Genomic DNA, 15,341 nt, shown 5'->3' with positions numbered 1-15,341 from the left:
TACAATAAAGTTTACTTTTCAAAGATCTTCCAGAGAACTAGTTAGAAAGAGAACAGCTTGGGTTTCTCAGACCATCATGGAGAAGAGTCCTGTCTGGAGGGAGTCTAGAATTTTCCACTGAAAAGGCAGGACACCAATCGCAACAGGATCCACAGTGTCACACACACACACACAGTCTTAGGGGCAAATGAGACTCTGAGCTCCCTCAGGTGGTTTCCAAGAGTGAAGTTTACTTACAAGATACCTAATTAAGTAGCTCCAAAGAATGTAAGCAGGTTACAATATGTTTGTAAAGAGCTTCCCACACAACCGTGACAGGAGGTGCTAGCACAATCTTGGATACCCCATTGGAGGAGAAGGGAAATGGGCAGGTGCAGGGGAGAAGAAACCCTCCATCTCTGGAGAAAAGATCACAGGGAGGCTCCATAGAGGAGCAGGAGGGAATGGAATGAGTCAGCCCAGCCTCATCAGTACATCTCTGAAGTCTTCATCTATGTAAACAAGTGCCTACATTGCTCAGCTCACAAGTGTCGCCGTGGATGTAGCCTCTTGTGTTTGCCTCTGTGCTGACCAATTGTCCACAGCCCAGTTATCCATGCTTATCTCAGCCATTGTATCAAAGTTGAATACAAAGTTACACAACAGCCTATCACTAGTAAAATGGTGACACTGGAGTGGTCAGGGGACTAAGAAGTGGTAGAATCTCAGGATCACAGACTGCTCTGACCATGGCCTTTGTCTTTTATAGGTTTCATCCTCTCTGACTGCTACAGCAACACCTCTGTTTTCTCAGATGCACCCATGGGCCTTCCAGGACCCAGTCCCAACACCAGGTCCCTATTACCATTGCAGGTCTTTCCCCCTCCAGGCCCTTGAGCTTTACTTGACCTGCCTGTCTGCCCATTCATGCACTCACAGACCTTGACCTTCTCCAGACTTTTCCTGTAAGGAACAGGATAATAACTACATCAGTCTTCTCTTCAGAATACAAGTAAGCAAAAAGAGAGGCATGAAATATTTAAAGTGCTCAACAACAGCAACTGGAAATCTCTTACAAATAGAATAAATAATAATCCAAATAATCACTGTAAGTGTTAATGGTCTATATTTACCAATTAAAGACAGATATCATCTTGGTGTGGTTCTATAGGGTAAGCAGCGGATTGCTAACAAGGTCCATGATTCAAACCCGCCAGCTGCTCCTCAGAAACTCTATACAGGGTTGTTATGAATCGGAACCAACACAATGGTGCTTACCAACAACAACCATTAGAGTGGTTTGTAAGAAAAAAAAGACTCAACTATATGTTGTCTACAAGAAATCTACTGTAAACATAGAGGTATATTGTTGTTGTTAGGGGCCATCAAGTCTGTTCCAATTCAGAGTCACCCTATGCACAACAGAACAATATACAGTTCCCAGTCCTGAGCCAGCCTCACAATTATTGCTATGCTTAAGTCCATTGTTGCAGTCACCGAGCCAATCCATTTTGTTTTTCACTGACCCTCCATTTTACCAAGTATGATGTCCTTCTCCATGAACTGGTCCCTCCAGACAACATGTCCAAAGTAGAAGAGATGAAGTCTCAGCATCCTAGATCCTAAGGAGTATTCTGGCTGTTCTTCTTCTAAGACAGATGGGTTTGTTCTTCTGACAGTCCATGGCACTTCCAAGATTCTTCTCCAAAACCATAATTCAAATGCATTGATTCTTCTACAGTCTTCCTTATTCATTGTCCAACTTTCACATGCATATAAAGCTATTGAAAGCACCACAGTGGAAACTATAACACATCTACAAAAAAAAAATAAAAGCAAATAACCCAATTTAAAAAGTCACAGGATATGATCAGACACTTCACTAAGGAACACATTCAAGCAGCCTATAAACCATGAAGAAATGTTCGCAATCACTAGCTTTTAGAGTGAAGCAAATCACAATAGCAATGAGATATCATCTCACACCAACAGTAACAGCGAAGTTCAAAAAAGCAGAGGACAACAAATGCTGGTGAGGACGTGGAGAGACTGGCACCGTCTTACATTGTCGGTGGGGCTGTAAATGGTTCAACCACTCTGGAAAATGGTATGGCACTTCCTCAGAAATTTGGAAACAGAAATACATTATGTTCCAGCAATTCCTCTACTTTATACATATCCACAAGAAATACGAGTCAGAATGTGAGTAGATATATGTACACCAATGTCCACTGCAGTACTATTCACAATAGCAAAAAGATGGAGACCACCTAAGTGCCCATCAACGGAAGAATGGATCAACAAACTCTGGTACATCCACACAATGGAAAACTATGCTACCTTGAAGAATAATGATTAAGCTACAAAACACCTCATAACATGGATGAACCTTGAAGACACAATGCTGAGTGAAATTAGTCAGCCACAAAAAGACAGATACTGCATATGACCATTATTGCTAAAGTTTAAGAAAAGATTTCCATACTAAAAAAAAATTATTATTTGATGATTACCAGGGATGGGAGGGAGGGGACAGTGACTCACAGGTTAGGGGATAGATGTATGGAAACTCAGGTGATGGGAATGGCAATAAATTGGAGAGGAGGGCAATGTGCAAGAAGGGGGAAGAAGATGGGGGAACTAGGGATGATAGGGAAAGACTTAGGGAGGTATGCATGGGCTAAATGGGATAGAGGTAAACTGTGATGTATGCACAGCCTTGGAACAACAGGGCTCTATGATATAGAAATCAATATATAACCTGAATGGTGGTGGTTGTGGTTATGTGCCGTGGAGTTGGTTCCAACTTATAGCAACCCTGTACTGGGTTTCCTAGGCTGTAATTCTTTACAGAGCACAAAGTCTCATCTTTCTCCCACAGAACATCTGGTAGTTTCAAACTGCTGACCTTGTGGTTCCCAGCCCGATTCATAACCACTATGCTACCAGAGCTCCTTAGCCTGAATAGGTAAAGAAAACAATGTTAAGATGCTTGACTGTTTTGTGGATATTGAGTTCCCCTGTCTACTAGTGTTATATAGATATTTAAGTAGGATGGAAAGGAATATTGGGAAAGATGATTACAGAAAGTTTGTAAACCCATCTTAAGTCCATAAATTATTGGATTATCTAAAAGGGTACTAGAATGTGCCCAGGGAAATAGGCTTCTTGTTAAGCTTTTGTGGAGTATGGGGCCTTAGGTGGGACCCTGAGCCCCAACCAGAAACTTCCCAGTTGAAGACAGGCAGACCAACCTGGAACTGCTAGAGAAACAGAAGATAATTCTTGAAAGAACGACCAATGGGGTGAGGGGTGGGGTGGAGAAGCAGACTATTTGGCTGTGACAATATCAAGAAAGCCATTTGCCTTGGAGCCATCAAGGTCAGAAAAGTCAGCCCATCAGGGTAAACCTTTTTCTAAGACTGAAACTCAAAGGGAGCATGCTCGCTGGCAGCTTCCCTACTCAACTGTGAGTGGAAGTGTGGGAATTGCAGCAAAAGACGACGTGGGCTGAGATTGGCCATGTTCTATAGACACCCAATGACCTTGAGATGAGAGAGAGAAGAGGATGGGCAGGCTGGTTTGAAGTTCAGGGAGACATGTGAACCCCCGAGTTCAAGGACACTGACCTAGCCACTGGGAGCTAGAGTTAAGAGTGAAGCAGCCAGCTGGTCTGAAGAGGGGGGAGGTGTACACTTATAGATAAATAGATTCAACACAAATCCCAGCAAAATTTCAGTTAGTTATTTTGCAAATATCTGCAAATTGATTCTGGAGTTTGTATACACAGTTTAAAGAACCCAAAAATAACCAACCCTAAATGAGGGCAGAGTACTGACACCACTCAACTTTAAGACTTATTATAAGACTACAGCAGTCATACCCATTACCATGGAGTTGATTCAGACTCGTGACAGCCACATGTGGTCAGGAGAGTTTTCAATGAATGATTTTTCTTCTGAAGTGCCTCTAGGTCGATTCTGACCATAGTCAAGCACTTGCTTGTGTGCCACCCAACATAATGTGTTACTAATTTAAGACAGACCAATGCATCCGTGGAACAGAATAGAAAGCCCAGAAATAGGCCCATGCAAATATAGCCAGCTGATACTTCACAAAGAAGCAAAAGCGTGCAGGATAGCCTTGTAGACAAATGATGTTGGAACAACTGCACAGCTATATTTTTTTAATAAATCTAGAGAAAGACCTTACACTTTTCACAAAATTCAACGTAAAATGTATCACTGACCTATAAAACTTCCAGAAAATAACAAAAGAGAAAATCAGGCGATCTTGGGTTTGGTGATGAATTATTACATACAACAACACCAAAAGCACAATCCAAGAAAGAAAATACTGATTCATTGAACTTGACTAAAATTTAAAACTTTTGCTTTGGGAAAGATATTGTAAAGGAATGAAAAGACAAACCACAGGCTGGGAACAAATATTGCCAAACATAAAGGACCTGTGTCTAAAACATGCAAATACCTCTTCAAACTCAACAATAAGAATCTGGCAACTTAATTTAAAAATAGACAAAAGATTTGGACACTTCATCAGAGAGGATCTTAGTATCATATAACCATTCTGACTCATAATGATCCTGTATAGGGTTTCCAAGGACAGCTAGTGGGTTTAAAACATCAACCTTGTGGTTAGCAGGATCATGCTTACCTTACATCACCACATCAGGACTTCATCATATGACATTGCGGTTGTTAAGTGCCTCTTCAAACTCAAGGATGCAAATTTTTGCAGGAGCAGAAAGCCTTCTCTATCTCCTGCAGAACAGTTTGTGGCTTGTGGCTTTATGTGCTTTAACCACCAACCTTGTGGTTTGCAGCCCAGTGGTTAACCTACAGAGCCACAGTGCTCCCTCATATGGCATTGTTGTTAGAAGCCATTGAGTTGGTTCTGACTCATAACAACCTTGTGCCAACAGAACAAAACATTGCTTGGTCCTTCGCCAACCTCACAATCGTAGTTACATTTGAGACCACTACTGCTGTCACTGAGAGTCTTATTCTTTTTCACTGACCCTCCACTTTAAAGGGAGGCTGTAAAGAATGATGTTCCTTTCTAGGGACTGGTACCTCATGACAATATGTCCAAAGTATGAGAGACAAAGTCTTAGTATCCTGGCTTCTAAGAAGTAATCTGACTCCTTAGAAACCAGGATACTTCCTCTAACACAGATTTATTTCTTCTTATGGTGGTCCATGGTACTGTTAATATTCTCCTCCAACACCATAACTCAAATACATCAATTCTTCTATAGTCTTCCTTCTTCATTGCCCAGCTTTCACACGCATATGAGGTGATTGAAAATACCATGGCTTGGGTCAAGCACACCTTAGTCCTCAAGCTGACATCTTTGCTCGTAAACACTTTAAAGAGATCTTGTGCAGCACATCTGCCTAATGCAATACATCATAAGACAGTGTTGTTTTTGTTAAGTGACGTCGAGTCAATTCCGACCCATAGTGACCCTGTATAGGAGAAGCTGGTGAGCTTGAACCATTGACCTTGAAGTTCAAACAACTTTGCCATCTGACACATTAGCCCACAGTGCCATTAAAACAACAATAAGACACCACTACATATTTATTGTTGGTGTTGCTAGTTGTCACTTAGTCAATTCAGACTCATAGCGACCCCCTGTGTGCAGGGTAGAACAGTTCCAGAGGATTTTCAAGGCCATCATATTTCAGAAGCAGATCTCCAGGTCTGCCTCCCAAGGTGTGTCAGTTGTTTGTGTTGTTAAGTGCAATCGAGTCTGTTCTGACATAGCAACTATGTAAAGGGTTTCCAAGAAACAATTGAAAGATTTGAACCCCCAATCTTGAAGTTAGCAGACCACTACTTATCCTACAACATCATACCTGGGTGGGTTCAAATCACCAAGTTTTCATGTAGGAGTTTAGCACTTAGCCATTTGCACCACCCAGGGATTCCATACACCTAATTGTTGTTGTTGTTGTTGTTAAGTGCCTTTGAGTCAGTTCCGACCCATAGTGATCCTGTACAGGGTTTCCGAGGCTGTAAATCTTTAGGGGAGCAGAAAGCCTCATCTTTCTCCCACGGAGAGGCTGGTAGTTTCAAACTGCTGACCTTAATGTTCACAGCCTTATTAGTTACCACTATGCTACCAGAGCTCCTTAAACACCTAATAGAATAGCTAAAATCCCAATTACTGACAACACAAGTGCTGACAAGAATGTCAAAGCAACAGGAATTCTCATTCATGGTGAGAATGCAAAACAGTAGAATCTCTGTAAACGATTAATGTTGTTGTTAAGTGTCATTGAGTTGGTTTCAACCCATACAGACCCTGTTTAGGGTTTCCAATGATTAGCTGGTGGGCTTCAACTACTGACCTTGTAGTTAGCAGTCCAGTGCTTATCCTACAGTGCCACCACTTTGAAAGATAGTTTGGTAATTTTTGCAAAGTTCAACATAAGTTTATCATATTGTTCCAGCAATAATGCTTCTATGTACTTACCAAATTAATTGAAAACCTCAAAAACACACAAATATTTATATTGTTTTTTTCATATTGCCAAAAGCTAGACACAAGCAAGATGTCCTCCAATAGATGAATGGCTAGACTATGGTACGTATAGAGTGGAATGTTATTCTGCAATAAAACAAAATGAACTACCAAACTAAAAAATGATATAAAGAAACCTGATGTTCCTATTGCTAAATAAAGAAATGAGCCTAGAAAAGATACATACTCTATGGATTCCAATTATATCACATTCTGGAAAAGTGAAAAGATCAGTGATCAGGTGCAGAGACGCACACAGGGCATTTTAGAGTGGTAAAACAATTCTGCATGATACTTTAATGGTAGCACAGGTCATTATGCATTTGTCAAAACCATAGAAACCTACAAGGCAAAAACAGTGAACCCCAAGATGAAGTGCCATCTAGTCAGTTGAGACTCATAGTAACCCTGAATAGGCCTTCCAAGGAGCAGCTGTTGAATTTGAACCACTGACCTTGTGGTTCAAACTCACTTTGCAGTACAGTGCTTTATCCTGCAGCGTCACACCAGGACTTTAGTTCACAACAATGCATTGATATTAGTTCATTAATTGGAAAAATGTATTACATGAGTACAAGATGTAATGGCAGAGAAAAGGCTGTGTATGTCAGGAGTATGTACAGGAACTCTCTGTACCTTCTGTTCCTGTAAACATAAAACTGCTTTAAAAAAATAGAAGCCCATGGTCCAGTTAAGCACTTGAAGTGTTGGTTGTGCAAATCTATGCTGCCACTTCAGGAGAGAAAGACTTGGAACTTCCCCCATAGAGTTTTCCAAGTTATAACCTTTATAAGAATCAATCACCAGGCCTTTTCTCCCATGGAACTGCTGGGTGGATTTGAACCACCAGCTTGTCCCCAAAGCTACTTTCTTATAGGACCACTCTAGTCTGTCACATGGGTCGTTATGAGTTAAAATCTATAAGCACTGACTGCTAACCACAAGGTCAGTAGTACAAACCCAGCAGACACGCCTCAGAAACCCTGCTGCTGTTGTTGTTGTTGCTAAGTGTTGCCCAGTTGGTTCTGACTCATGATGACCCTGTATAGAGTTTCCAAGGAGTAGCTGGTGAGCTTGACCCACCAACCTTGTGATTCAAACCAACCTTGCAGTCCAGCACATTAACCCACAGTGCCACACCAAGACTCCAGAAACCCTATACAAGGTCACTATGAGTTGGAACCAACTGGGCAATCACTTAGCAACAACAACAAAGACTAATTAAAAATTTAAAAATAAATAAACTTGCTCTTCCTGTGACAAGCTTTTTAAGGAAACTAAAAGACCATAGTCTCCCTGGAGCTTCCTTCCCACCCTCTCATCCAGTGCTGTTCCCAGTGTGGTGCTCAAGGTCACCCATCCTGGGGCTGAAGCCGCCATATTTTCCTGTCCCTGCCTGAGCTTCAAAGCCAAGGAAGCCTGGAGACCCCCCTGCAGTTTCTGGAGGTAGACCACAATGAGATCCTCAGTGAGTCCTTGGAGCCCCCAGGTGGTTGTATTACCTGATTTCTCCCCACAAAGGGAGACACAGAGGGAAGAGGAAAGTTGTGGGTCACAAATCAGGGGAAGGTGCAATCACTCCACATGCAGCCTCTCCTGCCACCCAGGTGCTCTGGGTCACCCTTGCAACTCACTGGGGACAGGCTGTGCCTTTAGTGATAAAAGAACTCCTGTATCCACCTACAGTAAGAGTCCCAAATAGAACTCCTGGAAGCCTTGCTAAACTGCATGTCCACCTGAAGGGAACAGAGTGTCCAGCAGCCCAGACCATGAGAGTGGAGATGCAGACACACCAGGGAGAAGCTGTCAAGTGTTTACATGTAAATGCTGCCCAAGCTAGAGCCCTATGCATAGGACGAGTCGAGTCAAAACACAAGGGAGACCAAGGCTGAGAGGTGCACACCCTCTAGGCTCAGGTGTGCCTCCTTATTCATCTGTATCCTCTTGATCCTCCACTGGGACACCCTTAGGGTCCTCTGCATCACCATACTCCTTCTTCAGCATCAGGTCCCCAAACTCCCTTGGTTCTGTGTCTTTCTCCCCAACAGAGAAGGCGCCAATGTCTTCACAGAAGCCCTCAGAGGGGGCTTTACCAGTTGTTCAAGAACCTGCAAAGCCTCACCAGAATCTTCTAGAAGAGTCTCTTCCCAGTCCTAACACACATACTGCTCATGCATGCAAGACTCTGGGCTTCTCTGCTAACGGCCCCTACCTGAGAGTGCTGTCCCTAAAGGGGACAACAGTAAGCTCACAGCTTACTATAGGTCCTAGGGTGGAACTTACTGGTCACCTGGGCCACTTATGGCACCCCCAGAAAGTTCCCTATGTACACAGGACCCATGTGGGATCCAGGAGGCTGTCCAACTTATTCTCATGACCCAGGGACCTAGGTCATCTTAATTCTTTGTTGGATAAATTAGATCATACTCAAATAGAATGGGTCTTAAATCCAATTATTTCAAAGTTATAAAAATAAAAAATAAAAATGTTAACAGATACACCTACATGCATGGTGTGGGGAGGAGGAATAGACATCATCTGAGATATCCTGGTGCGGTGCCGCAGGATAATATGCTAGACTGCAAGATCAGTTTGAACTTCCAGGTCAGCAGTTCAAACTCACCAGCCTCTCCTCAAACACCCTGTAGAGTCACTCACTATGAGTCGAAACGGACTCAACAGCACTTAACAACAAACAACAAGGATCATCTACAATCCAAGAGCCAAGGAGCACCCGGGACCACAGCCCAGGAAAGAATTAACACAGCTGAGACCCAGGTTTGGAGCTACAGCCTCTGGAGCTGTGAGATCATTCCTGTTCTTGTGGTATTTGTGTTACAGCAGTACTAGACAACTGGGACAGAATTTTGTACAGGCAAGTGAGATACTGCTGTAGCAAATACCTCAAATGTGGAAGTAATTTTACAGCTGAGTAAAAACCAAAGGCTGCAAGAATTGTTATGTGTTTAATAGCAAAGGCCTAGATTGCCTTAAAGACAAGATTGGTAGAATTTTGAACATTAAAAACAATTCTTATGAGGGTTCAGAAAGGGCTGAGAACCATGAGGAAAACTTTTATTATGAACAGAGTGTTTTCAGAAATGTGGATGTTAAATATGGCTTTTGTGAAGCTTTAAAAGGAATTGTTGAACATGCTATCAGACACTTGAGGAAAAGTGATCTTTGTTATAAAGTGGCAAAAAAAAAACACCTTGTAAGTAATTAACATTGATATTTGGATAAAATATCATGGTAGCAGGGGTATCATGGTTTCTACTTTCTGCTTATAATATAATGGGGGAGGATCTTGAAATGAACTATGAGAGAAAAAAGCAACTTAGAGATTTGGAAAATTCTATTGTAAAAACTAAGAGAGCATGCCCTGGAACTGATACTAAGGTGTGACTATACAACCCTTTGATAAAGAGATTAGGCCTGTGACTAATTTGTTTTGGTATGTAGATTATATTTAGCATAGTGCATTCAGTGTAGTGGTGGTGGTGGTTATGCACCATCTAAGTCAGTTCTAACTCACAGCGACCCCGTGTAGGGTTCTCAAGGCTGTAAACCTTTACAGGAGCACAGAGTCTCATCTTTCTCCCACACAGTTTGGTAGACTCAAACTGCTGACTTTGTGGTTCACATCCCAACTCATAATCCACTACACTATGAGGGCTTCACATTCAGTATAGTATAGACCATGTATGTAGCATGGTACATAGTGTTGTATATGCAGCATAGTGTATATAATCTGTACAGTATAGTGTATGTAGTGTAGCATTTATGGTACACACAGAGTGTATACCATACAATATAATTTATTCAATATAGTGTTTACAGTATATGTAGTATAGTTTTGCAGTATGATGCATGTGGTATATAAAACATCGTGTATACAGTATAGTGTATGTAGTGTAGCATTTATGGTACACACAGAGTGTATACCATACAATATAATTTATTCAATATAGTGTTTACAGTATATGTAGTATAGTTTTGCAGTATGAAGCATGGGGCATATAAAACATTGTGTATACATATAGTGTATAATCATGTGCTATATAAAACATCGTGTATACATATAGTGCATAATACACAGGTTATACATACAGTGTTCTGAGTTCTCTAGAGCATCAAAACCAATATAACTTATGTGAGGGGGATTCCAAAAGTTCATGGAGAAATTCTACTATCTTCTAATTAAATTTTTTCACTAACTTATTGAAGCCCCCTCGTGTGCATGTGTGTGAGACAGAGAGAAAAAAATTTACTTCAAAGAAATGACTCAAAATTTTGTCTTCATCCCAAATTAGTAGATCAGGTCTCAGACTAGAGACCACTGCTGGCTCATGGAATTTTGAAGACTGATAAAACGAACATCTTCAGGTCTGGTGGCAGACCTGAGATTTCTGCAGGCTTACATTCCAGAATCTGGAGGTCAAGTGAAAAGAAGAGTACAAGATCCAGAAAGAGGGCAAGTCTTTCCAGAATATCTTGTACACAGGCATTGTACCACCAAGGAAACTCTCATTTCAGTTGATTCACTGATCACATAAGATCACACAATGGAAGGTAATTATATGTCATTGTGGAGGAGCAACTCTCCAGTGTCTGACAAAATGAGAATCATATCCTAGTCGTTGACACATAAAATTAACTATCGTGTGTGTGTGTGTGTGTGTGTGTGTGTGTGTGTGTGTGTATAGTGTATCTAGTATCACTTGTGCAGTATTACTATAAAGTATAGTCTACTCCACATATTCACCACTGATCTGTCAGTTTGTCAGACTGTGTTAGCTTGCATGTTGCTGAGACACTGCAAGTTATGCCTCTGGTGTTTCAAATACCAGCAGTGTCACAATGTGGATGACACTTCCTGGTCCCATTATTCCCCAGAAGAATTGGTAGGGCATAGGCACAATATGCCTTACCAATATGAAAGGAGTCAGAGAGATAAGCAAGCGACAAGATTTATTAAAGTACAGATGTTCTCTTGGAAAAAAGAATGGGCTTCCGCTTTGTGAGTGAGGGAAGTGCTGAATAAGTTCTTGGTTTCACTTTTATGCTGTTTTCCCCCAAGGCAGGCTCCACGTCTCCTGATAGTTGTCTCCTGATCCCTGCACTTTCCTATCATAAATTAGGGCCCAGATCTGGTCATTTCTTCCAGGGTTTGATGTACTTTTTTCCCATTACATCAGCTCAGTCTTAGTCTTTTCTCTGTATGCTTGAGTTTCAAGAAAGTTCCCTTTTCTATCTTTCCTATTATTAGACTCTCCTAACAGGCCAGGTATTTTCCTGCATTCTTTGTGGTTGATCCTGTGGTTAGCCCCTCCTCTTCCTTGTTCTAACTGCCTAACAACAGAGTCATCTATGGTGGATGGGTTTCAGTGAATTTTCCATAATAAGAAAGACTAAGAAGGATCTGGTAACCTACTTATAAAAAATAACATCAGTTAGAATAGTGAAAACCTTCTGAATAGCAGTGGAACATTATCTGGTATCATACCAGAAGTTGAACCTCTCAGATTGGAAAGCACTCAAAATACACTGGGGAAACATTGCCCTTCAAAGTCGAGTCGACTGTGATGATATGAATGGAGCAAAGCTTTGGGACCTTCATTTGCTGATGTGACATAACTCAAAATAAGAAGAAACTTCTGCAAACAGCCATTAATAATGAAAATGTGGAATGTAAGAAACATGAATCTAGGGAAATTAAAAGTTGTTACAAGTGTAATGGAGAACTGGAAGTTCAATATTCTAGGCATTAGTGAGGACCGGTATTGGCCATTTTGACTTAGATAATCATATGGTCTACTATACTAGAAATAACAAATTGAGGAGGAACATGGTTATTGTGAAAAAGAACATTTTAAGATCTATCCTGAAGTACAGTGCTGTCATTGATAGTATAATACCTACCCACAAGAAAGACCAGTTAACATGAAATTATTCAAATTTATGCAGCAGCAACTAATGCTAAAGATGAAGAAATTGAACAGTTTTACCAATTTATGCGATCTAAAATTGATCAAATATGCTATCAAGATACATTGATGATAACTGGTGATTGGAATGTGAAAGTTAGAAACAAAGAAGGAGGACTGGTAGCTGGAAAATATGGCCTTGATGAAAGACCTATCACATGATAGAATTTTCCAAGACCCACAAGTTCTTCCTTGAAAATACCTTTTTATAACATTTACTTCAACTATACACATGGACCTCACCAGATGGAAAACACAGAAACTAAATCCACTACATCTGTAAAAAGGGACCATAAAAACGTTCAATATCATCAGACAGAATAACGTCAGGGCCAACTGCAGAACAGACCATCAAGCTCACAAGAGCCAAAGTACAATCTTGAGTATATCACACCTGAATTTAAAGACCTTCTCAAGAATAGATTTGATACATTGAACATTAATGATTGAAGACTAATTTAATCAAGGGATGACATCAAGAACATCATGCATGAAAAAAAAAAAAAGGTAATTTAAAAGATAGGAAAAAAGAAATGACCAAAATAGATATCAAAGACACTCTGAAACTTGCTCTTGAACATAGAGTATAAAAAGCTAAAAGAAGAAATGATAAAGTTAAATGGCTGAACAGAAGGTTGCAAAGTGCAACTCAAAATAACAAAATAAAGTTTTATAATGAAATGTTCAAAGACTTAGAATTAGAAAACCAGAAATTAAGAACATACTCAATCTGAAGAACTGAAGAAAAATTCAACCCAAAAGTTGCAATATTGCAATATTCTATAGTAAAAATAATGAACAACACAAAAAGCATCAAAAGAAGATGGAAGGAATACAGAGTCACCGTGCCAAAAAGAAGTAGTATATGATCCAGAACTGACGTCCTTAAAGAAAGGAATCAAGTTGCATTGAAGTAATTGCGAAAAGCAAGGCTCCAGAAATATCGACAGACTATCAACTGACGTGTTTCAACAGAAGGTTGTAACACTGGAATCACTCACTTGTCTATGCCATGAAATTTGGACAATAAGTACCAGGCCAACCAACTGGAAAAGATCCATATTTATGCCCTTTGCAAAGAAAGGTAATATAACAGAATGCAGAAATTATCTAATATAACTAATATCACATGTAAGTAAAATCATGCTGAAGGTAATTCAAAATCAGCTACAACAGTTCATCAACAGGGAACTGCCAAAGATTCCAGCCAGATTCAGAAGACAAGGAATGAGGGAAATTGTCAGATAGATCTTGGCTGAAAGCAGAGAATATCAGAAAGCATGTTTACCTATGTTTCATTGTCTATAAAAAGGCATTTGATTGTGTATATCATAACAAACTATGGATAACATTGAGTAGAATGAAAATTTCAAAACACTTTATGTGCTCATACAGAATCTGTACAAAGACCGAAAAGTAGTCATTTGAACAGAACTAGGGTGTAGTGTGTGGTCTAAAATCAGGAAAGATGTGTGTATCAGGGATGTATCATTTCACTATACTCATTGAATCTGTATCCTGAGCAAATCATCCAAGAAACTGGACTATATGAAGAATACGGCATCAGGATTGCAGGCTCATTAACAATCTGTGAGAAACAGATGACAACCTTGCTGGCTGAACATGAAGAATTAAAGCACTTACCAATAAAACTCAAAGACAATAGCCTTTACAATGGATTACATTTTAACATAAAGAAAACAAAAATCCTCACAACTGGACCAAGAAGCAGCATCATGATAAATGGAGAAAATATTGACGTTGTCAAGCTTTTCCTTGTACTTGGATCCACAATCTATGCCTACGAAAGCAGCAGTTAGGAAATCAAAGGATGTGTTGCATTGGGTAAATCTGCTGCAAAAGAATTCGTTAAAGAGCAAAGATATCACTTTGAGGATGAAGGTGCACCTGACTCAAGAAATGGAGCTTTCAATGGTCTCATGGACATAAGGAAGATCCAGGAAAAACTGATGGATTTGAATTATGGTGTTGGCGAACAATATGGAAACTAGCATGGGCACCCAGAAGAACTAACTAATCTGTTAGAAGTACAGCAAAAATGCTCCTTAGATAAGGATGGGGAGACAGCACCTCATGGACACATAAGAAGGAGGGACGGATACCTGGAGAAGGCCATCATGCTTGGTCAAAGAGAGGCTCAGAGAAAAATAGGAAGACCCTCAATGAGATGGGCAGACACAATGGACTCCAACAGAGCAGTGATTTGGAAGCTGGCCCAGGACCACATAGCACTACACAGGGTTGATATAAGTCAGCATTGACAAGATAGCACCTAACAGCCTGCCATATATATTATAGTGCACAGTGTTGCATATATAACAGATACAGCACAATATACACAGCATGAGCCTTGGTGTGGAACTGTAGGATAAGCACTGGACTGCTAACCAAAGGTCAGTGGTTCAAAATCCACCAGCTGCTTTTGGGAATCCTATACAAGATCACTATGACTTAGAACCAACTGGACAGCACAAAGGAGTATACAGTGTGGTACACACCGTGTAGTGTACACAGTGTAGTGTAGACAGTACAGCACACAGGAGTATACAGTGTGGTATACACCGTATAGTGTACACAGTGTAGTGTAGACAGTACAGCACAGAGGAGTATATAGTGTGGTACACACCGTGTAGTGTACACAGTGTAGTGTAGACCACAGCACAGAGGAGTATACAGTGTGGTACACACCGTATAGTGTACACAGTGTAGTGTAGACTACAGCACAGAGGAGTATACAGTGTGGTACACACCGTGTAGTGTACACAGTGTAGTATAGACAGTATAGCACAGAGGTGTATATA

Source organism: Chrysochloris asiatica, unplaced genomic scaffold, assembly GCF_000296735.1.
Source record: "Chrysochloris asiatica unplaced genomic scaffold, ChrAsi1.0 scaffold00105, whole genome shotgun sequence".
In the NCBI taxonomy this organism is placed as follows: Eukaryota; Metazoa; Chordata; class Mammalia; order Afrosoricida; family Chrysochloridae; genus Chrysochloris; species Chrysochloris asiatica.
The sequence above is the reverse complement of the archived record's forward strand: the minus strand, read 5'-3'. Positions refer to the sequence as shown.